The sequence below is a fragment of the Harpegnathos saltator genome, unplaced genomic scaffold, assembly GCF_003227715.2.
Source record: "Harpegnathos saltator strain DR-91 unplaced genomic scaffold, Hsal_v8.6 scaffold139, whole genome shotgun sequence".
Taxonomy (NCBI): Eukaryota; Metazoa; Arthropoda; class Insecta; order Hymenoptera; family Formicidae; genus Harpegnathos; species Harpegnathos saltator.
In genome coordinates this window covers 926,327-950,982 of record NW_020229916.1, presented here as the reverse complement: position 1 = coordinate 950,982, position 24,656 = coordinate 926,327, and the positions used below count along the sequence as shown (strand labels likewise).

Here is a 24,656-nt window from a genome sequence, read left to right as displayed (position 1 = left end):
CGGCGCACACGCGCGCCGCCGCGCGTAATATACGATGGTACCTGGCGAAATCAAGAACGCGGGCGCACATCGGCGGGAAAATGCCTGCATGTGCGCGCTCCGTTTTTACGGGAGCGGAAAGCGGATAAATCTATCGCAATGCGGCAGATTTATTCACAACGCGGGGCGGCCGCGCGCCCCGTTCTCAGGTGCGAGCGGCGAAACTTTAACGAAGCACGCGCAGTTTGTCACACGTACGTTACACACCTCGCGACGATACTGCGCACCCGACCAAGACCCGCCCCGCCTTTCGTCTTTATAAGCAGCGGCCGTTTCGGAATCCGCTTCTTCGTCCCTGCGGTGAGTCCTCCCCCCCCCCCTCCCCCCCGGTGAGGCTTGCAATGCCCCGGCGGAGCGCTCGTGGCGCGTGAAATATTCCCGCAGCGGGCGGAAAGGCAGTATGTGCTGATTATCGGGCCGCCAGAAACAAGCCCGTTTCGAAATGCGTATACACGTGTAAATGGAAACGCGCTCTGCGAGCGCATTCGTGAATCATTTTACGGGGACACGGGCGAACAATACCATCACCGCTATTTGTTGCGCGACCGCGCCAGCGTTACTTCACCCAGCTGCTGTGCAACGAGCTGCAAAAGCTGCCCCCTGAAAGTGGAAAAAAAGGACCCTCGAATTGGGGCTCGTCCCTTCTTCTTCCTCTTCTCTCTTTTCTCTTTTTTCTCCTTCTCGCCACCTCCCCTCCCCCCTCCCCCCCTCCCGAGTCACAGACGACGACGACGACGACGACGACGACGACGACGGGCGGATAGTAGTCGCGCCGGGCCGCCGAGAGGGAGCGGGAAATCCTTAATCCACCTCGGTCGCCGGAATCTGGCGTGAACCCGTGCGAAAACAACGTCGAGGGGTGGATTATGATGATCGTGGAAACAAGGCGCGAGCGAGCGAGCGCTCGCACTCCGCGGAACGGACGGCTGCTCTTCAGGCGTATTGCACAGCCGAGCGTGACCCATAACCGCCAGTCTTCTCGCCCTCCCCCTCCTCTCCGCCGCCGCAGCTATTTCTTCTCCTAATTCTCGCTCAAGTGCGGGCGGGTGGGTAGACAAATTAGTCCTCTTTCACCCTCGTTCGAGCCGCGAGCTAAGAGGCTCAGCGTCTGCGCCGATGGAGCTTATTTCTCCGCTAAGCTCCTGCGATTCGGTAACAGGTCGTCTCATGACGACGACGACGACGACGACGACGTGGATTCTAGGTTAGCACGCGGGAATGCGATCGGTTCGCATAATCGCCGCGTCACTCTCGCCGTACGAGAGAGAGAGAGAGAGAGAGAGAGAGAGAGAGAGAGAGAGATATCGCTCTCGTGAAATTCGCAAAATTCCCGCCGTCCCCCGCCTTGACGAGAGCATAATGCGATTAGATTCGCCGCTCCTCCTCGCCTGCCGAGCCGCAGCATAATTCTTTATCTGGCCGCCCTTTGAGAGAGCGAGAGAGGGAGAGAAAGGGAGACCGGCACGTGCAGCCGCATCCGTGCTGCGGTGAGCTGACTACCCTATTCGAAAGTTGTCCAGCAGCGTTCAACTTGTTTGGTCCTGCCGAGGCAAATCTCCCTTGCTCTCTCTCTCTCTCTCTCTCTCTCTCTCTCCCCCTCGCTCCCTTCCCGGCCACTCTGCCGGCCGTCGCGAAGGAGGAGACCAGACACAATCTCCCGAGTCGGCCGGCGGCCGCGACCAGCGACCGCGGGCCGGCAAACTTCGATTCCGAGTACACAAGAGACACCGGGTATGCGTCTGCCGCGGCGATTCAGGTCAAAGTGCATTTTCTCGGTCGCGCTCCCGATGCTAGCAAACGAACCGCAGTGATACGTCTCGGGAGGGGAGGGAAGAGGAGGGCATCGCGAGCGAGCGAGCGAGCGAGCGCGATCGCCGGAACTTGTCGACGGACTTTCCCCCTTTCGACTTAATTGGTGGCTTTTGAGTATCGGCGGCTTTCGAGCGCGCCGGGGAGGTCTTTGACTTTCCATCCAGCGGCCGGCAAGTCCGAAACTCCAAGTCGCCGCCCCCCCCCCTCCCCCCGCCGCGGGTGCTCCGCGAGACAATGCCGCGAGAATCGCGGTGACCAGTAACGAGCTGCGATGGCGTTTCGTGCGCGGCGCGCGTCGATCGACGTTTCGGCGTCGTTCCGACGCTTTCCGGCGGCTTCGAGCAGCGACGACTGCGCCGCCGGTGGGGGGGAACGAGACGAAAGGTTGCGCCTTCGCGACCGATCTCTCAGCCCCCCCGCCCCTCCCCCCGCCTCCCTCGCGATTTTCCGATCTATTTCCGGCGCGCCGGCGACGACGCACGGAAGACTCGCTCGCGCGGAGACGCGCCGCGCCGATAACGCCGCGTCGTTCGTTCTTTGTCACGGCAAACCACTTCTTTCGAGTTGTTGAATTCGGTAACTAACTTAATTGGCGGCTTCGAGACGCTCGCGGGCCGTCTTTGTGGATTCAAGTGGCGCGGGACCACGACGACGACGCTTCGCCTTAGAGAGGGTCGTCGTGCACGGGCGACTAAGAAGCTCGAAACTTGTTAATGGCGTGGGTGTTATGGGACAATGGCGTAAAGACCGAGTTGAGATTACCGCCGGGACTACGAGACTTTGTGTTTGATGCAAACGGGACCAATTAGATTGTTAAAGAGACGCGTTTTTCGCGAATCGAGCCCGCCAAGTGCACGGAATATTTTAATTACCATCGAATTGTGCGCGCAACAAACACGGTGCTCCTGCGGACCCTCCGACCGACGCGGGACAAACTTTCCTCCCCGGCGCGGCGCGACGTTGTTATCTTTTCTTGTCGGTGGAAAATATGTATATCGGGTATAAAAATGTGTACGAATGTTTGGATGGGCTCCTCACAAAGACGTCGTTGACCGACTCAGTTTTATGGCAGCGTGTTACACAAAAATGTGGAGATGTGTATAACGTATCAGGGATGATGGAAGACAATGGCGATTATTCGGCGGGATGAGATTTGGCGTTTTTCATCAAATTATACTCGGTCCGTTTCTTCTGTCATGCACCCGAACGCGCCTGTACTCGCCTAGCGCTACGCGCGAAAGAATGTGGTCGGTAGAATCAGTCGATAGTGTCGTGATCGGAGCGGATCTTCTCGGTTCGAGAGTAATTCGACGTGGAAAAGAAGATCTCAGCTCGCGCAACTGGACAGGGACCGAGTGAAAAGTCCGTCTTGATGTCTCCGTAGCCGCGGCTGAAAACACTCGTCTGAACATTCAGCTGCGTTAATGAGGTGCCAAAAAAAAGAAGAGGAACTCTAAAAGCGTCGATAACGCGGAGACAATAAGCACCAACACGATCATGCTGGTCTCTTCGCACATCTCTCGCACATACGGATCTTGTGAAAACGTGCGCCTCTTTGTTTCGCCACTCTTAGCGAGAAACACAAGGAAGCGTGAGTAGAAATCTTCCTGCAAACCTGCTGTACATTTTGAAGCTTCCAAAAATTCAGTGGACGAGCTACTGTAGTATTCTTTGAAATTTTTCTCAACGAGGCGGACGCGCTTTCGATAGGCGCGTGCTGCGGAAATTTTTGCATTGGGAAAGTCTTCACACGCCGACCGACTCGAGATGTCAATTTGGGACATTTTTGACGTTCTCGTCACACATCGAGCGACGCTCCGAGATTTGTTTCTCTCTCCCTCTCGCTTTCATCGTCGGGAACGCATTTGTACTTTTGCGCGGCCGATACGACGTATAAACTTTGCGGAAAAAAATGAATGCTCTGTCGGAAGAGTTTCCAAGCTCGGCATCCCCTTAAAACTCAGTTGAGGTAACTGAAAACAATCGACTGATCAGAAACCCTCCCACAGGAATCTTCACCGCTTCTGCAACCGAGTTTCCCGATTTGGCTCCTATTTATTCGAGGCAGCGAAAAATTCAGTTACACCGACGGGATTGTTTCGCCCGTGTCTGTATGAATGTGTGTGTGTGTGTGTGTGTGTGTGTGTGTGTGTGTCGGAACTTGAATACATCATACATTGTTTTACCACTCGAGTGTTACTTCCGATAACACAGCTATTGAATGAAGACGAACTCTGCCTCAATTACGGTGCGGTTGACCAGTCCCATTGACTCGACGGCACATTCCTCCCCGTGTCGAATTCCCCCTGCCCCCCGTTAATCCAGCCCTATTTATTATTATTAACCAAGACGAACCGAGCCGATCAGCGGAGGCTGAGGGAATCATCTAGAAGGAAAGAGTTGAAAGAAAAAAAGCAAGGAAGATTCTTGAAACGCACCGCTCAACGGTGGATCCGCCATCATCGCGAGGCCCTCACGCACATTGAACAAACGGACAGCGGAACACAATATGGCGGATTAGCTCGTTCGGTAGGCACATAATGCCCCTCGATGCTGGCGAAGCCCGTGTTCGCTGCTTGCCGGCTAGTGGAAACAGTAAATCTAAACGCTTACATGGCTGCCGTGTGTTACGCGGCGCCACGTTTACGGCGGGGGGGGACTCGCTGTTATTTCGGATATCAACGCGCCATTATAAGCCGCCTCCGCGCGAGCCGGAGGTAAATGCGATCCGCGCCCTTCAGCGCCGTCAGCCAGGATAAAATCATTCGGCCGCAGGTGTCACTCCCGACACAACTCGGTCGTTATTATTTGGACGCGCGTCAGATTTTCGTCGTGATTTCGTCGGAAGCCCGGAATGCGCTCGATGATCCGCGGAGGTGTCGCGGAGCGGAGGGGCGATTCGGGAAGGATATGTCCCGGTGCCGCCGAGGCAGGTAAGAAAGAAGGCCGCCATTAGCGAATCCCCGTGAAAATCGGATCGTTCGCAGTCGGAGAGCGCACACGGGATTACGCGCGAAACAATCCGCCGTACACAGCCATGCGCGCGCGGGAAGCGTGATTTTTAAATAATTGCCAATTTTTCGGATGCATCTCGGTGGCGCGCCGGATGGAATTTTCAATCTTCGCGCGCGCGCTCGGGAAAACCAATACTATAATTCTGATTGCTACGCAGATTGCCGGAGCGGGGGAGGGGGCTTCACACGCGCGCCGGACAATAACGTATTAAGTTCGTCCCTTCTCTCTCTCTCTCGTTCCTTTTTCGCCCGCTCTTTTCCCCTTGTCTTTCCGCCGCTGCAGCACGCGCTCTCCTACCCTCCCCCTTTCCCCGCCTCCACCGTCGTTTTGCTCGTCGTACCGCGCGGCAATCTTGCTTTTAAAAACCGCGACACAAAAATTCGACGGATTCAGTTATATCCTTGTAATTCCTTTGAACGCGCGGAGAATATTTGCTTTGAAGTAATCTGCGGCGGAAAAGGGTACGCGCGCCCCATTCTGCCCCTTCCCCGCCCCTCCCCCTGATACGAATAACCTTTTCCATCGGGTCGGAAGAAGGGGTCGCAAAAGTGGCGGCGGGGGCGGGGGTGAAGAGAAGGGGAGAAGGAGGAGGAGGAGGAGGAGGAGGAGCAAGGGCGGGTGGGAAGGCACGGAGGAAAAGAGAGTTAATTTTACGACGAGAAAAATGCGCGTTTACCGACCGGCCGTGAGAAAGGGACGGGATGAGCGCTCGAAGCGAAGCGCGCTGAATTCGTTTCTTGTCCCTGGCGAGTGGTTTTGTACCTTTGTAATAAAACTGCATTTCCATTTCCGCGTACAACGCCCGCGTGAGCGGGCGGCCGCGTTGAAATTAACGTTACGCGGAGACGAGCATTACGCGAGGAGTTTCCGGTTAATGGACCGTAACGTTTATATCTGGCTGTCCTTGGTAATTTATCGGCGACGCGATAAACGCGCGTTTCGCCCGGCCATCGACACTGACGAATCGCTCCGGTGCGCGCGCGCGCGCCCTTCGCAACTTCACGCGACTTGGCCGCCGCCGCCCCCCCCCCCTCGTGTGCGCATGTGTTTAGGGGAGCCCGGCCGCGAAATCTGACAATAGACAACAGCTGCATGAAACGGCGCTTGGAATCGGCATGGCGGTGCTCTCGCTCTCCAAGAGTGTCCCTTCCTCGTTGTCACCTCAGCGTCTCTCTCCCTCTCTCTCCTGTCTCTCCCCTCTCTCTCCTGTCTCTCCTCTCTCTCTCTCTCTCTCTCTCTCTCTCTCTCTCTCTCTCTCTCTCTCTCTCTCTCTCTCTCGACAGCCTGACGCACCTGACGCAGCCGGCCGGCCGGCTTGAAATTTCGCGCTGACACGGCGCTCAAAAATCGCCTTGGAAGAGCAACCAATTCCGAGCGCGCCGAGCGCTGTAAAAGAAGATTAGTTACCCTCTTGATACAGCGGGTGTAAAGGCGAGACTCACGGAAGGAAGGAAACGACCCGACTCTATCCTCCGAATCTCTCCTTTCCCTCGCTCCTCCGCGGTCGTTCGTTCTCGGCCCCCGCCCCCTCTCTCTCTCTCTCTCTCTCTCTCTCTTCTTCCTCTCCCTGTCTCACCCTCGCAAGCCCTGCCCTGTTCGCCGAGGGGCTCGGCGATGTTTGTGGACGAGGGCACGGCGCTTTTACGGAGGCACACATAATTTTCTGCGCCGACTGCTTGCGCTCCGTAGGTGCTGGTGGCTTCGGTGGATCATCCTTATCTGACCGCCTCCCCGATATGCACGTTCTTCGGCCGAGATAAGGCGCATCCGACGCGCTGAATTTTCGCGATCGTGCGCCGCCACGGATTGTTCCATCCTCCGGCGCGGCGAGGGGGGGAGGGGGGCGCGCCTGATTTACCGGCATAATCGCCCGCGGATATTTGCTTCGCGTGTAAACGCGGCCGAAACGGATAAGCCTGTGTCGCGGGTATCGTTTAAGGGGGCGCGCCGCTAATGCGCGCCCGATCGTACGTGCCGCCTGTCGAGTCACGCTTCTTGCGATATCACTCGGCGTCGGCCGCTCCTCGGAAACGGATGCTCCTCGCGATCGCCGACTTTCGAGTACGCGAGCACGTAGCACGCGATTGTGAGCGAGCGAGCGAGCGAGCGAGCGAGCGATCGCGCGACGTCCCTCGGAGAGAGAGAGAGAGAGAGAGGAACGGAAGAGGAATGTTCGTGCGCCGCAGCGACGAATCCGATCGCGCGACAGCGAGAGCGTTAAATTTTCATATTCGCGATACATCCGCGCGGAGGGGGAGGGGGAGGAGGGAGAGAAACGCGTATAAAGCGATTATGTACGGCTGGGACGGCGGGCGGTCGGCTTGATCTCTCTCTCTCTCTCTCTCTCCCCCTCTCTCTCTCTTTCTCCGTTGCCGTGGCGCGCAGAGCGCAGGAACACGTGGAAGGTTAATCAGAGTCAAGGCAAATAAGCGGAGCTACCCCGCTCTCGGTAATTAGCGAGGTCCGTTAAAGTGGATTCCAACACTGGTGCGAGCGCGAGCGCGAGCGCCCGCGAGAGGTGCAAAAAAGGAGCGTCGCGACGGCGATTAAAAGCCGGCTCCCCCGCACCGCCCGTCGCCGTCCCTCTCCGCGCGCGACGACGCGCGCCCTCCTTTTTCGCGTCCCGCTCGCCGTCTCTAATAAAGCCGGAAACGTTTTGTCGGCCATTAAACTTGAACGTGCGTCCGAGAGGGAAGTGCGTTCAAGGCGGCGGCGGCGGATCGGTGATTAAAGCGGCGGGTTTGTTTCCTACGAGAGTTCAACGCCCGTAAACACACCGGGCGACAGTGACGTCACGCCGACGTCGGATTTCTCCGCTCTCTCCCTCCCTCTCTCTCTCTCCCCCCCCCCTCTCTCTCTCTCTCTCTCTCTCTCTCTCGATGAGCGTGTAACGCGTGAAACTTTCGACAGTCCCCCGCGCCGACGGTTCCCGTCGCCATGAATATCTCGACGGTGGAAATGCTTCGAATGATATGTCGGCTGAATGAACCCCTAAGTGGGAGCTTCGCCGCGACACACGCGAGAGTTTAACGTGACAAAGGGGTTCGAATGACGCGTGTTGTACATCGCTAATAGCATTACGCTGCTTATCGCGGATAAATCCTGCGACCGTGCATTTGTTTACCCGCTGCCTTGGCCACCTGATTGTTCCTGCATAAATGTTTCAAATTAAAGGATACATTGCGGCGGGTGATGCTCGTTTGTCGTTATCGCATAAATCGCAGCGCGTGAATAAATCTGGGAAAACAGTGTGATGCTAATAGCGCTGCAAAATGTCGTTTGAATACTTTCGCCGTTAAATTTGCAGCGATTTTCGAAAGTTCATCCTGTGGACCGTCATCGTCGGTACGCCCCCGTTTCCACGCCGCAAATCCGAGTGCGATCGGCTGAGGCTTCCTCGCAAGTTTCCGGTCGTTTCAAGTCGCGCAGTTTAACCCTTTATATCCTGATGGTATATTTAAGTATCGCTCTATATAAACGCGTTCATGTTTTTCAATCTTTTTTTGTGTCTTATTCTACACGTCGGTACTTGTAAGTACTACCTTAAAATTTAATTATTAAATTGTTATAAAATTTATTCTCCCATTTCTTATGTTTATAATATATCAAGGATTATTTGATTACACAAAAATCTTGGGTAAATCAATTCAGCGTAAATAAAGGATATAAAGGATCGATACGTTTGTGTACGTGCCAAATTGCTCGGCCGATCGGCGAGTAACTAATCGCTATCGCGAACTTGCAAAATGGCGCGCGCACACACCATCGTATCCAGAACTTTCAAACACACCCTGTATATCGACACAATGTACAGAAATGACTGTTGGCAAAAAAAGGCCAAGTCACTCACGGATCGTACAAATCCCTTTGCTAACAACAAGAAAGAGAAAACGCTGCTCTGAATGTCGACCGCAGTCGACGTTTTCCCACCGAACGGGCCGATTAACATACAGAGGAGGAAGGGGTAACGTAAAATCCCGCCCATGTTATCTCGCTCGGTAACGGTAACGATATCGTTAACATCGGCGCTGCGACTCGCGCGAAGCGCGAGTTTTCGCCGATCGATCGGCCGAATCGCGCCGGTAACGCCGTTATAATCATCCACATCGGAAATCTCGAGCGTCGATTGAGCGCGCGCGCGCGCACACACACACACACACACACACACGCTCGGCACCCCCGCGCAGGAAAATGAGGTATCCGTTTCAACGCTCGATATGCGGCCGCCCGTAGAGAGAGAACGTTCGTTAATTCGCTCGCACCCCCGCTCGCTCCCTAGCGTTCTCTCATTAGCCTCTCCTTCGATTCGCGTAAAATACTCGAGGCGCCGCGTTATCTCGTTCGCTCTATCGAGCACCCGCGTCGCACCGCCGCCGCCGCCGCCGCCGCCGCCGCCGCCGCCGCTGAAAATCTCACCTGTGCCTGGAGTCGTGCGCCGCTGCGCCGCCGAGGAGAGAGAGGCGCGCATTCAAGCTGTACGCTGTTATCGGCGGAAAAAAGGGAGAAAAAGCGATGCGCTTCCGGCGGAGCGGAATAACATGCGGAGAGAGTGAGTGTGTGAGGGAGAGGGCGAGGGGAGGGAAAATGCAGGCGCTGGCGGCTGAGGCGGGGTGAGGAGAGCCGGAGGAGGAGGACGGGAAAACCGGAGGCTCAGCCCCGACCGAGTTTTTCGGCGGCATTACCGATTTATATTTTACGCCGGATTTACCGTCGGATGTGTATGTTTTTAATATCCTGGATGCACGCAGCGCGCGCGCGCGAGAGAGAGAGAGAGAGAGAGAGAGAGCGAGCGAGCGATGCACCGATGCATCTCTCCCGCTGAACGTTCAACGGAGCACGAACAGCTATCCTCTCTCCTACCTACCTACCTACCCACTCACTACACCCCGCTGTCCCTCTCATCGTCGTCGTCGTCGTCGTCATCGCGTTCACCCTCGCCTTCTCTCATTTCTACACAAATCCACGATCTTTTATCCGCTTCTCTCCCCTCCTCTTCCCGCTTCCTCTCGCCATCTCGCGCTATCTCTCTCTCCCTCCGTTTCGATTCATTCTCTCTCTCTCTCTCTCTCTCTCTCTCTCTCTCTCTGCACTTTTTTCTCTCGCGCGTCCCTCCGGCGTATCTTTGCGCGTCTCTCCCGACTTTTCTTCTTTCCTCGCTCGCCCACTTCGTGATCCTTTAAAATCCTTTTCTTTGTGCTCCTCACGCTATTCATTTTCCCGAGTAACCCCACCCTCTTAGCTCGCCTCTGGCGAGCGTTAATTTCGTTTTAGCATGCCCCTATGCGACGCGCGCGCTACCGTCGTTCTCGAGCGACTTGCCCGGCCAGCTTCCTGCGGCGGGTTAGCGCGCGACCACGTCACTTGTACTTCGCTTAATCGCGTTTCACGTGCACAGGACGCGCTCTCTCGACTCCCGCGCGTGGATTCTTTGTGGGGCAATCTCAAAGAGAGCAAGAGCGAAAGCGGGGAATCTTCGTTGTCGTTAGCGCATTTTCGGCTCCGCGAGTCACCCTCATCGAAGAGCGACGAGTGTCGCGCGCGAGCTTTCGTCCGCCGCGACGATGAAAAGTATCGCGAGAAGGGCGAGACACGGCGAGAAGAGTAGCCGCGCGCCTATTAACCGTTTGAGTCCCAGGGGGTATTGAAAAAACACTGTCGAAGAATCCCAAACAGCGCAACCGCGCTTTCTATAAATGAGTATGGAAAGACCCAAGCAGCGCGATAGCGCTTGTTTTATTTTAGGTCGAGAAATACCAAGCAGCGCGACAGCGCTTTGTTTATTTTACATCGATGAATCCCAATCGGACCAATACCGCTTCTTGTATTTGTTAGGTAACGCGATTCTCGTCTTTTTCTCATCGCTCTGTCACATTTATTGTAGTTTGCAAAGCGATCGGACGTATTCTTGCGTAAGTGTTTCTCATTGTTAATAACTGTGTGTTTCAAAATGATTAGACGAAGCAACGGAGCAACGAAGCAAAAGGAATCCATCCAACGTGTTTTGATAAACACCGATGTTACAAATTATAATTGTTACTCTCCATTTAAATTATTTGTTCATAACACAAAAATATTGTTAATTCGTAATTCGTTATTTTATAAAATACATCTGTATTATTACATATGCGTACTGTAAATTTATAAATATTTCAAGTTTTGTTCGATAAAAATTATTGAGAAGATAACAATGAAATAAAAATTTTTATTTTGTAATGTATTATCGCATTGTTATAGTATTATTCTACCTATTATAAAATGTACTATTTACATTAAAAGGATCGGTGTGATATACTTGCTTCAGTAAATCTGAGCGCGCGACTTCGACAATCGGTAACGCACCGTCAGTTGTCCAGAATGATCGAAATGTACTGGGTTTTCTCGACATAAAATCTGAACAGCGCGATCGCGCTGCTTGGGACTCAAACGGTTAATAAGGACGTAGCGTTGAATATTCAGCGCGCGTTTCCGCGTTCCTTCCTGCTCGAATGCGCGGTCGAGTCGAGAGAGTTCGAGAATACGCGTGTACATCCGGCCGGTGCGAGCCGCGGAAGAAGCGCGAGGGCTTTCGCGATTAAACGCGCCGTCGGCCGGCTCGCCGTGTTTGTGTACGCGATCAAACCTGTTTTTGTTCGTCTGGGCCGTGGCACGGAGAGGGAGGGTGCCGCTCTTCTCGCTCTTCGTCGGGAGTAGACGAGATAGAACGGTTAGACGCGGCGGGAAAAAGGGAGACCGGCGGGCAGAGCGAAAGGAAGGCGAGGGGGGGAGGGAGAGAGAGAGAGACGGTCGACGGCAACGCGTTCGGGATAGCTCGGCGCTTTGTATTTGCCCATTAATAGCGAACTACCATCCTAGCCGGCTGCCTAGTCGGCGCTGAGAAATTAGCGGAGGCGCTAATTGTGTTACGTAACCTAGTTAGCGATGTGTGCACTCGGCAATTCCAAGCGAAGATCCCCACCCGGCCTGTCCGGCCTCTGCGATGAGAGAGAGAGAGAGAGGGGGGGGGAAGAGAGAGCCGCGTAGTCTCGCGCGGTGCGCAGCTTCGAATCGGTCTATCTTTCGCGTTTCTTCGCCCTTCTTGCTCGCGGACGAGCGGCCGCGTCGTCGCGGCGATTAGTAGCGCGGGTCAAAGTTCAGCCTGGCGATCGCTCGCGTCGTCACCTTGCATAATGCGGGCCTCGCCGAAACGGCATTGCGCCAGCTAATTCGGCCATCGGCCGGTTCGACAGGTCTCGTCTCTTTGTTTAGCGCGTGCTCTCTCCCGCTCTCCTTCCGAAGAGAAACGCAACATCACGGCGGGAGCGTTCGGGTTCATCGCACGGAGCCGGACCGCGCGCGCGGCTGGAACGTGTCTTACAAGGACGGGCGCGGCTCGTATAACGCCGCCGAGAGAATTCGCTGGCGGCGCGCGAGAGAGGAGACCGTTCTCTCTGCGGCGCGGAAACGAGTTTGCTGGAAGTTAGCCTCGCCCGCTCGCGAGAGAGCGTGTGTAAACAATGCCGCGCGTAAGCCAACGGGCGAAAACGAAATGATATTTGCGCGAATTAATCTTTGTGAGATTGAAAACTCGCCGCGCGCGCGTCTACATTATTTCCGGATTTACGGAGCCCGCGGCTCCGACGGAACATTGCGTAATAGACGAATTGCGAAGGGGTCTCCTCTGTGTGCGCCATCAGCGGTGAGAACGAGCGGGCCGGAGCAAGTGGCCGCTCGTCTAAGAGCGCGCCGAAACGCTTCGCGCGAGGGAGGACTCGCGCAACACGCCGAGCACACCGACTTGGGCTCTCTCGGTCGTCGCGCGCCGCAAGTACGCCTCAATTAAAATAGCGATAGCGGTGCCGTAGCGTCCGAATGGGAATGGCGCGTTCGCAATTTGCCAACTGACACTTCGCACCAACGGAACGCCGTGTGCGGGCCCGCAGCTGCAACCCCCGTCGGTGTAACGTCGGGGGTGGACGCTATGAGTTCTCTCGTAATCTCGCGCGCGTTAACAGCCTCAAACTGCACCATCCTACGTCCCAGGGATCTTTTATCATTTTACAGCAGGCCTCCGCCCGCTCCTCTTCCGAGGAGCTACGCGAACGAAAAACTGTCGCGATATTGATAAGCGAAAGAATAACTTGGTTGGTTATCAGAGATGAAGATCGCGGTGCTTCGCTGGGATTCGCGGATGGAGGGCTTGGGAGGATTCACCGTCTTCGTGCCGCTCTCGAAGAATTGGATATTACGGGCGGAGTGTATTTAGGGCGGAGTGGAAGTGGTAATTGCAATTGGAACGCTTATTGGCACACGGAGTTAAGCGGAGGCTTAAGTTCTTATCGGGTGTGTGCGCGCTCGTTTCCGACAGCAGATCCAAACTCCCAAACAAAGCAATAAATTCGTCATCGGCGGCGGCGGCGACGTTTAGTTGTTTCTCCATTTTCCGGAATTTTCAAGAAGCATTCCTCCGCTACTTTCCAGATGCTTCCTACTTTTCGGACTCCCACTGCCAAGTGCAAGCATTCCCTCGTGCACTGACTCGCGCGGATTGTAATCCCCTGCTGATCCCTCTGTACATTATTTTTATCGCGGGCTTCGTTGAACACGAGAAATGTAATCAAGTAGCGAAATACCAGGCTGTGATTTTGAACAAGCGCTTGCTGGGAAGATCGAGCGCCGCAATTGTCGCTCCGCGGGGTGAAGAACTTTCACTTTTCGCTCGTCGCGCGCGACATGGAGACGTTCCGTTCCGCGGGGCAATTTGTGTCGCGACGTTCGACGTCGACCGGGGCGGGACTTTATCGCGCTGCTACTTACGCACGGGATCGGTTCTCTCTCAGCTCCAGAGGCTTCTTTCTCCTTCGAGCATCGTGACACAATGCCGATGTGTGCGCTCTCTTAGTCGCTCCCGCGGATGCCTTCGATTCTCTCAATCTGGCGCGTCGTCGTCAGCTGTTGCCGCAAACGGGCCGCCGCTCCTTCTTCTCCTCGCCGCGAGGACAAGTTCCACACCACTTCCGCCCCGTGCGCGTCAACTGAGAGCCGACGTGTCGAGGACGTCGCCTCGAGGACCCGTGCACGCGAGGTCACTCCTGCGGAGAAAACGAGCTGACCGTCGTCTGTCGGCGACAGTTACGCGCGCGAGATTCATCGATCTCTCACGGATGGTTGGAATTCGGCTCTATTATCCTTCGATCCTTCCTGTCTCTGTCTCTCTTTCTCGATCTTTCCATTTTTTAGTTCTCTCTCGATACTTTTTCGCAGATGGCCGTAATAAACGACGAGCACCTCTACGCAGGGATTATCCGAAATTTTTTATCGCCCGGCTTTATATACTCCGCGTTTTATCGCGAGTTTACGTCCGGTAGAAGTTTGATGGACTCTCTCTCTCTCTCTCTCTCTCTCCCTCTCTCTCTCTCTCTCTCTCTCTCGCTCGCTTTCTCTCTCCCTCTTTCTCCCTGTCTCTTTCTGTCGTGACGACGTTTCAACGCTTGTATCAATTTCGACATAATCGTTGACCGAGTCGCGGCGCGAAAATCTCCTTCGCGACGTTCCGACGGAAAATTACGAAATATCGCAAAATATTGCGAAAAATTCAAAGAGACAGAGAGAGAGAGAGAGAGAGAGAGAGAGGAAAGAAGAGTGGGAGAGGATTCGCGCGCCTCCTTTGCAACTCTGCCCCGTCGGTCGCGATGTGAGTGAGAAGGGGAGTTCGGAACCTCGTGGAATTTTTCATCTTCGATCTGTCGTTCTCGCGCAATATTCTCCCCTCCCCTCCCCGCCCCTCCCTCTTCCTCCTTCGAGTAATCCACTTTCGACACGGCGCAATTTTTTTCTTCCTCTCCTCTTTTTCCCCCGAACTCGCCGGCGCTTCTTTTTTATTTCGTGAAATGCGGAGAGTGCAACTCGGCGCTGCGACGAGTGCAGAGCGGGAGACAGACGCGGAGAAACTGAGGTTCGCGAGTGTACACAGCCTGGAGATTTGTCTCGCTGAATCTACTCTATGTGGCTCCGCGGAAGCGTATACGGAGCTCGCTCTAGACGAATAGTGTGCACTGTACACGGAAAGATAGAGAAGTCTAGCTAGAGTAATTTCGTTCTAGCCAGATAACTCTCTCCACGGCGGTCGCCGATTTAATTCAAGAATTTCGCTCTTCATTATCATCCGGCCGCTAGAGAAAGAGCGAAAGGGAGAGGGCGGGGGAAAAATGGAGCGGGGGAGGGGGAAGGGATATCATTTAACATTTTCGCGTATACGTTCCGCGCTGGAAATTCATTCGGGTGGTCTCGCTTCCTCGCATTATCCCCGCCCCGATACGCTTCGCACCTGGGAAGGATCCGCAAATGAAGGAACAGAAGAAGTAAAAGGCACGAAAACAACGGGAACGAAAACGAGGGGGACGCTCGCGTCATCAATCCGCTCTGTCCTCGTTCGTTTTAGCAGCAACGTCGCTGCTAAATGTTACCAACACACATACACACACACACACACTCGCAACACTCGTCGGGCACGCGGTCTCTCTCTCTACTAAATTCCAGACGTGAAATACACGCGAACTTTTGTCGCCGCATTATCTCTGCTCCTCTCTATACGTGGCCGCGGCGCGGCGCAGTTGCATTTAGCAAAACATTATTAAGTCCATACTTATTCGCTTTAAAATGGACCGAGGCTGCATAAACACGCATGTGCATTTGTGTCCCGCGCCTCTCTCCCTTCCAGCCCTCCGTCCTCGCAAACATCACGGAGCTGAACTCCCCGTGTTAGATACGCGGCGCGCGAACTTTCGTTGCCCCCCCCCCCTCCCGCGCCCCGGGGCTGCAATATTCCGCGCATGCTGATTTCCATACGGCGCTTGTAACGTGTAAGAGTTTTAATCGCATCCCGCGACGGTAGTCGTACGCACCGTGTACATATTGAGCGTCTGTTATTACCCGAGAGTGGGTCATCAAGCCACTGTGCACTTTTGTCCGCGACGTAAATATATAAATATGCATTGTGGCGCGCGCGTTACGGTGCATTTGTGTGTGTGTGTATATATAACGTTTTTTGTAAAAAATTGACGTCATTCACTGGAGTGATATACATATATACGCACGGAGTGCACACTGGCGATACACACATAAAGCTCTCGTATACGTGTAGGTGAGGTCAAACTGAACAAAAAATTGCTGTACCATTTTGCGAGAAGCCGCGTAAAATTCTGAATTATTAATTTAAGGAGATTGGTATGGATATATTAATCATGCACAATCATTCACAAATATTCTGGTAGGGGGATTTCTTATTTAATTTGACTTAATATGTATGTATGCACATGTATACCGTGAAAGTGGAGTGAATGACGTTAATATTTTCCAAAAAAAGAATCACTCAAGCGTGTGAAAAATGTTGCAGCCACTCGATCGAGTCACTTTGTCGATGATGTCGTAGAAGAAAAATATCGAGTTTGTCTCTGCGTTGAAGCGGAGGGCATATCATTTTGAATAAAATTTATAATTACATTAAAATTCTCCCAGTGATAAGATAATTAAAGTACACCGCCGAGTAATTTGTTATAACCAACTAATATTTCATAAAGTCCTACATTCAAAATGTTTGTATATACTGAGAGATCTCTTGAGCGAAGAGGCGTCTGCGGTGATATTTTTGGAGAAACTTCTCTTCTCATTTCAAGATCCTAAATTCATATTTTAAGGCAGGACGTTTAACAGTGAAACACTCAGTGGTACGCGTGTAGATTTGCGTGTGGGTGTGTTTGTGTGTGTGTGTGTGTGTGTTATACACACTCGAAAATGCACACACATCTACCGAGGTATAAAAACGTAAAGTCGGCGAAGCTGCGGATACGAGAGCAAAGTTCCGCAAAGCGAGACCTATCGGCTGACTGGGAGTCGCGCGCGTCCCGCCGCTGGCGCGTCGCGACGCGCACCATCTGTCACGCACGGGGATCATATTTTTTCACACGCGACGAGAGTAACAATAAAGGAAGAGAATGACAACGCGCGAGAGAAACTATTTTTGCACTTTCGAGGAAGAAACAGAAAGAGAGGGAGAAAAAGAGGAGTGGAGGAACAACGAGAGAAAGAAGCGCGCGAAGCGGGAAGCGTAGAAAAGCAAACGTAAACGTAAACGTACCGAAGTAAGTGCAAATATAAACAAGCAAATTCGCGTCTCTCCCCAAAGGGATTATTGATTTCGGAAAAAGACACTCTCTCTCTCTCTCTCTCTCTCTCTCGCGCGCGCGCGCGCGCGCGCCGGAGTGAATTCCGTTCTCTCGGGCGCGCGAATCGGCACCTTCGTTGCCCTTAGTTACGCGCATCGCGATACCCATCGGCCGCCATCGATCGATAAGCACGAAGTCACCAAAGTGTCGACTTACTTGCGTAACAATTTAATCGGCGAATGCCCGCCCACGCCTCGACGTCGATAAGTTTTAACGGGAACGCCGGCGCCAAGATCTCCCTCTCTCTCTCTCTCTCTCTCTCTCTCTCTCTCTCTCTCTCTCTCTCTCTCTCGCGCGCGCGCAGGCCGAAGCCAACTAAGGGAGAATCGAACCGGCTGAATCGAACGCCATTCGGCCAGCGAGAGGGCTTGAATAGATGCGACGGCTAAGGAGGCCCCGCGGGCGATCTATTATGTGATTGCTCATTATTGTTTTACGGCCCTGGCGAGTCAGTCAACGACTGGAGGAACTCGAGGAAACGAGAAAGGACCGCACGGAGAGGGCAGGATGAAGAGGGTGCCTGGCGGCTGTTCGAGAACAGGGCGTCGCCGGGTGTCGGTGGATCAGGGGGAGGCGAGGGAGGGGGAGGGGACGGGGGTGGTAATAAAATCAAAGTACCGGCGGCTTGATTCTTTCCTCCGCGGATACGACGTTAATTCCTCGCGGTTAATTACGCGATGTTGTCCGTCCCCGACGTCACGTGTTATTAATTCGCCGTCTCGCGACTCGCAGCTTCGCGCCTTCTCGGCGAAGCACGCGCGAGAATGCGTGACGACGTCGTCTGCGGAACTCGCCGAGTGTGTCTCGGTGTCCGTCGGCGAGCCGACGAAATTAGCGGAACTTCGCTTTCGGCCTCGCGCGCGCGCGCGTTTCAGCCAGCCCGCTCGGGTTAATGAGAAAAATTGCAGGGCGGCGGGGGCTGCGCGGAGGGGAGGGACGGGCAGACGCGCCCTTCGCGCGCGCAATCGCGAGGCACTCTCGCTGTCCGCGGAATTGCTTTCACGCAGGCGAACCGTGAGTCTCCCTCGCGCCGCAGTCGCAGCGGAGAGAAAACAGATTGCGTGGCTCGGTCGCTTTTGTCCGACGAAGACGCCGCGCCGCGCCGCGAGGGTTGCTCGCGTGGCGGAAGACATCGATAGCTCGGTGTACGGACGACGACGTCCATGTCGGTCCGGGGAAGCACTCCGGGCCACCAGCTATCCGGGTTAGTATCGGTTTCCGCGAACTCGTTTGCATCGGCCGCTAGAAAATACAAACGATTTGCTCGCAACAATGCCGGCCGCTACGTGTATGTGAACGGGCTCGGTCGCGTCGCATCGCGTCGTCTCGTGAGCTTTCCCGGCTCCCGCCCGGCTCGCTGGAAATAGAATTCTGCATGCTCGCGTACGCTCCGTCAGTCATCGCCTATCTATCCGTTTTTTAGTGCCATTTCGCGTTCCTCGCGTTCCGGAAATATCCCCGACGAGGTGAACGGCCCCTCGTCTTCCGGCGCGCCTGGCGCGAAAGCGGCGGCGAGTGACCGTTTCTTCTCGACCCGCGCAGCGTCGAATATCCTCTCGACTTACAACACGGCGGACGCTCCCTTTCTCTCTTCCTCTCTTTTCCTCTCCCTCTCCTCTCTTTCCGTCTCTCGCACAGTCTCCGCTTCTCTCGCACTCGGACCGATCTTCGTGCGACCGAAGTGCGCGCGACAAGAGGTGTGTGTGCTTGTTCGCGCGTATATTTCCCTTCGCGAGACGATGCTCGAGGCTCGATAAAAAGCGCTCCAGCGCGGAGATGTCGGGGCAAATAGACGGGGAAAATCGCGCATATTGATTGTATTATTTCCGTGTTATGATAATGTGCGCGCACACACGCTGGATGACGCAGCTCGGCAAGACAAGCTCGAGGCTCCCGCGATGGTCACGCGCATTGTCGCGGGAAAAATCATGTATGAGAATTGGAAAAATCGGAGAATTTTTGGAAAGTCGCTTTTTGGAAAGGCGCAGCAAAGTCTCAACGCCAACGAGTAATATCCCGAGAAAAATGCCACTTGAATGACGATAATAACAACAATTTTACCGAAATATCGCATCATAAAATGACCACATTAATATGACTGCGATACGTTTAAGCTGAAAAATCCAATTTGGAATTGCTCGCCGCACAAGCCTCGCATTCCGCGATTCCGCGATTTCGCGCGAAGCGTCTATCCCCCGCCGTAATCCTTCCAAGGTTTGACTTCTTCGGTCGAGGATTAATTTCGAGCTTGCTAATCGCCCCGTCTCCGGCAGATTAATTCATCCGCGCGTTTTATTTCACGCGCGCGATGTATTTGCATGCGACACATCACGCGCTCGCTCGCCTCGAAGAAAACGCAAGTACAAGCGCACGCCGCTCCGGCGGGACAATAAATATCAGGAGGCGGCGCGGCGCTCTCTTTCTCTCTCCCTCTCTCTCTCTCTCTCTCTCTCTCTCTCTCTCTCTCTCTCTCTCTCTCTCTCTCTCTCTCTTTCCCCGGCTGAAGCGGAAGGGGCGTCGTTGCTCTCGCGAACTAATAAATATTCGGATAGCGGCCTTTATAAGCGGATAAACATCTCGATAATTCTCCTGGAGGATATACGAGTCCGGGTGAGGACGGCGCGCCGCCACTGCATCCCGATACAATGCGGCGGCGGGGGGAGGGGAAGTGGGAGAAATCCTCTTTGTCCGCGCTTTCGATAACCTTCAATGTCTACCTGCGCCTGCGATCCCCTCCTCAGTGCTCGGCTCGCAAAGTTAAACATTCGCTTTCTCTCGTTCTCCCGGCGAGAACTATAAACGTGCTATTATCATTTCATTATTATCATTAGAGATCAGATGGGCAATTTTCGGTTTTTCCTTTTTCCTTCGCGATACTATTCGACTCTCTCTGATTGCCCTGATACTTTCAGTCTTATTGGATTCTTCGTCCTTGGTCGAAACTCCGGCCGAGTTTCCCTGCACCGGAATGTAGAAATTTTAACCCTTGAACACTGCGGTGTTTTTGTTACTTCCTATTGCTAGAACGGGAATGAATTTTTACCCATATTTCTTTTATCATTATCGGAATTATCGCGATGGGATTTTATCGACTGTCCACCGGCGAGAGAACCGGCGGAAGGAGCAGAGAATGAGAGAGAGAGAGAGAGAGAGAGAGAGTGGGGGGAGGGATGGGGAAGAGGGCACGTCCGTTTCGCGCGCAAGAGAGAGAGAGAGAGAACGGAGGAACGACATAATCAGCATTTTATATTGACGCAAATGCGCGGCGCGCAGACGTCAACACAATGGCGCGCCGAATGCTCTTTGTTGTCATCGCCGTCTCGTCCCGATAATCTCCACGACTTCTCTGTCTCCGCTCAACAGTCCGCGTCCAGGATCATCCACTCGTCTTTTGATCTCGATGGACGTCACTCCACGGCGTCCCATTCATCGGGGCTGCACCTCGACGTCAGTCGAGCCGAAGCTTTTCCTTCATCTCCATCAGTCGCGCGCTCTATTCACCTCTCTCGCCCTGCCGAGGAGAGAAGTGTTCTTGAGATATTATTTCATTTAGCCGAGCGCGAGCGCGAAACGTTATTTCAGAAACACACCATTCACACGCTGCGCTCGCGCAATCTGCCTCTCCCCCCTTGCCTCCATGCCGGTCCCGCAGCCATCATCGTGGCAGAGCCGCTCATCAAAGTACATCGCTACACTCATCAATCATGCGCCGCTGCGCTCTCAATCAATTTCTGCGCGTAATTTATTAAAAGAAATGCAGCCGCGCTGCAATCTCTCTCTCTCTCTCTCTCTCTCTCTCTCTCCCTCCCTCCCTGTCTCCCTCCCTCTCTTTTTCCCCTCTATCCCTCTCTGTCTCTCGCTCGGCGCGAAAAAATTCTCCCGTCGAATCCGCCTGATTTCCCTGAATGCGCGCGAGCCACAGGCCACCGTTGCCAGAAGAGGCAAGGAAGGAAGCAAGGAAAAAAGGAGGGAGGAAGGAAGGAAGGAAGGAAGGAAGGAAAGGATCCCGAGACCGTGGGCGATATCGAGCGCGCTACGAAAAACCGTCGTCCTCGCCCCCCTCCCCCCCCTGTCGGCCGCGCCCGCGTCAGCGCGACGCGCGGCACAATGCGTCTCCGCGAAAATGATCCGGATGAATTGGCAAAATTATCGGCGTTTCAGCGGCGACGCTTAAATTCGCGGCTCGTCGATCCGGATTGCAGCTTACGGTCGATTTTAACGATCCGCCGGAGCAGCTGCGGCAAATCGAGCTTCGTCGCGGTCAGGATTCGCCGTCCTACTACATCGTCGGCGCGGCCGGAGGGAGGCGGCCAAGGGGGACGGCAGAGAGGATAACCGTAGGAATGAGGCGGATAGATGCGAGCAGAGAGAGAGAGAGAGAGAGAAAGAGAGAGAGAGAGAGAAGAGAGGGCGGCCGGAAGCTTAAAGCTCGCCCCTGGACTTCGCTTCGATGCCAGGATCGGTAAAGTTCTCATCTCACGTTTATAAGTGGTCGACGTGCGTGTATGGGTAGAGGCGGCTGTGTATACGCGTGCCCATGTGTGAGTACATGTGTGTGTGTGTGTGTGTGTGTATGTGGAGATGTGTGGAAGTGTGCGCGCGCGTACGGCCCCGAGTATGCTCTGTCCCCAGCTGCCGAGAGATAACATCCAATTTGCGCGCAAACCGCCGGATTTCGTGCGGGGCAGATCCTCGACTCGCTTGTTCCGCGGCTCGTCCCCTGTCCGCCTTCTCCTCTCCCTCGTCTTCCTCCTCCTCCTCCTCCTTCTCCTTCTCTGCCTCCTTCTCGCCTTGTCTCCGCACGTAGCGACGATCGCGGATCTTGTTCCTGATCGTTTGCTTTATTGCGTAGGAACGCGGCTCCTACGTCGCGGCCGTAATGCATTTATTACCTCGACGAGCGGCAGAGACCGGTTAAAAAAAGAAAAGGAGGGAGAGAGAGAGAGAGAGAAGAGAGGAGCGAGAGAGGAAAATGGGGAAACTATCAGAAAGTTCATCTCGCCGATTTTCAGCCTCGGTTTATTAGCCTCGAATAAAAACTTCGGGGAAACCGCGAACTTCTCATACAAATTTACATGTATAATTCGACGTATTAGCCTGCATAATTAATCCGCCGTATCGGCTTTTGCCGACTCGTCTTATTCGATGGAACAATGACAGAGAGTGAGAGAGAGAGAGAGAGAGAGAGAGAGAGAGAAAGAGGCAGGTAGAACGGCGTCGGCTAGCGTCATCGCGCATCCCGGCTCCGGCACGGCGCGCAGATTATTTTACATCAAACGCGACGCGAAGTAGCCGAGGCACTGACCGCCTGAATAATTAGACGCGGTTTTGACTTGCAAAAAGTCCTCCGGCAAAGCGGAGAAGCCGTAGAAAAAGGGCGCAAGCGAGCGAGCGTGCGGCGCTGCCGGTGTTGGTTCCTTTTGAATGATACGTGCCTGGAATACAGGGTGTCCCGGAAAAGCCGCGGCACGGGCTGCACGCTCTTGAATTTTGAGACGAGCCCTCTGTCCTTCCTTCAACATCGACGAGTGGGATCTCTAACCGCGGCCGCGTCGTGACATTTGTTTCGACGAATCGAATCCCGCGCGGCAGCGCAAACAGGTAAAAATGAATTTCGAGCAAACCTCGCGCGCACCGGCGAGAGAATTCTCGCGGTCGGACGTTTAATTACGCCGCGATGTTAAATATTCGAAAATTCCGTTAAGACGCGTGTGCCGTTTTCTCCTCGCTTCAGCCCGAGCAATTCTGAAACCCCGAAAAAATATCATCCCTCTCTCTCTCTCTCTCTCTCTCTCTCTCTCTCTCTCACGTCCCCATCCTCTACCTCTCTTTTTCTCTCTTCCTCTCGGTGCCGTTGTACGTGCGGATGTACTGTCCGACGTCTCTTTCGTGTAATCGTAAAAGGAAGGGGGCGCCCGGCACTTAATGATGAGGTTACTTTCGCGGATTGCTGAGGCACGTAAACATGATATTCCACGGAGATCGAGTATCTCTCGTTACTTGGACGGTGACGACGACGACAGCGGCGGCGGCGGCGGCGGCGGCGGCGGCGGCGGCGGTGGAGCGCATTTTCTTTAGCCGCTAACGAAGAACTTTCCACCTTTGGCCTTTTTGGCGCGGCGTTTAACTGGTCGCGGACGATAACTTTATGAATAATTAATAGCCAACCATCACCATCTGCGGAGCTTTTTGCGTCGTTAAAATATCGCGCTTGTTCGTTTAAGTCCGACGCTCTAAAAGGCGAGCCGAGCAGTACGAGGCTTTGCCGCGACCGGCGCCGACGAAATTGCTCGATCGCTTCTTCACGGCGGCCGGCCGGCGTAAATATACCCGGGACGCTTTACTGTCTACAATAATCATCGCTCGTGAGCGAGCCAATTTGCATTCGCCGTTCGCCGTTTTTGACGTCGAGGCGCCCCGGTCTCTCCGCTTTGTCACGACTCGAATGCAAATATAACGATTTCTTTCGCGTTTCCACAGATGCGTCGCCGTCGCTGTCGTCGTCGTCGTCGTCGTCGTCGTCGTCGTCGTCGTCGTCGTCGTCGTCGTCGTCGTCGTCACTCCTAAAGCGAGGCGATTAATCTTCACTTTTCTCTGAGTGAGAGAGAGGGCCCTCGACTTGCTCGTATTAAACTCTAATCTAGCAGCGATGCTCGAACGAAGACAAGTTCGTTAAGTGCGCTTAATCGAATTACGACACACGAAAACTACTTAATAGACAGTGAACGATCTCCTCTCCATCGGGAAGAATGGCTTTGCGCCGGGTCTGAGTATTCTGCGACTCTAATTAGCATCGCCCTGCGACGACGAATCCCTCTCCGACTGCCGAATGGAACTTCAAGCCACCCGGCTAAAATCCACCCGTCGCCGATCATCGGCCGGCTGCAATTCCGCGACGCGATTGGGAAACACCGTTTCTTTGCGGCTCGCCGACGATTTCGTCGCGATCGCGATCGCGACGACGGTTCCCGTCGATTTCGGGAGTTTACGCGCGACGATTATTATTATGTCGGGCGTAACTCCGGGCGAAATAGAATCTCGCTGAAGACGAATCTTGTTTTCAGCACGAGGATCCGTCAAGCTTGACGTGTCCGCGTAATCGCCGTCGAGTGGCGCAGAGTCGTACGTGAGATTTGTCTCAATGGGATTCTAATCAACGGAGTTTGGCGTGTTTTTTTCCAGGATTTCAGCGATAAAGATTCGAAAACTCGCGTCGGAGCACTTTGCGCGTTTTCCTTGACGAGAAGCCGACTTCGAAGCGACGAGGGGAAGCTCTGAGGGTGAAAATATAATGCATTGCAAAGCGAAGCGTCCCGTGTGTATCTCCATTCCGATATTGAATCGCGACGTCTTCCGCTCGTTTATTTACCGTGGATTCATCATCTGGTTTCCGAATTCCCGCCGTACCGCCGTACGTGCCATTATTACAGTCACATAATGCACGGAGAGAAAAATGTTTGGCTGAATGAGACAATTTTCTGGTGAAATATACGAGTGATACAGAAAATCCAGGTTAAACTTATTGGAATTTTGTCTAAATTATCAAGGTATTCTGGCTAAGTTGAGGAGAATCCTGGTCGTTTCAATTCG

The 24,656-nt window shown here is 54.1% G+C and overlaps 1 protein-coding gene across 2 annotated transcripts in view; it reads left to right on the top strand.

Moving 5' to 3' along the window:
• The window catches only part of LOC105185292 (uncharacterized), a 352,769-nt gene that overhangs the window by 170,266 nt on the left and 157,847 nt on the right, over positions 1-24,656 (top strand). The gene's annotated exons all lie outside the window — the stretch shown is intronic.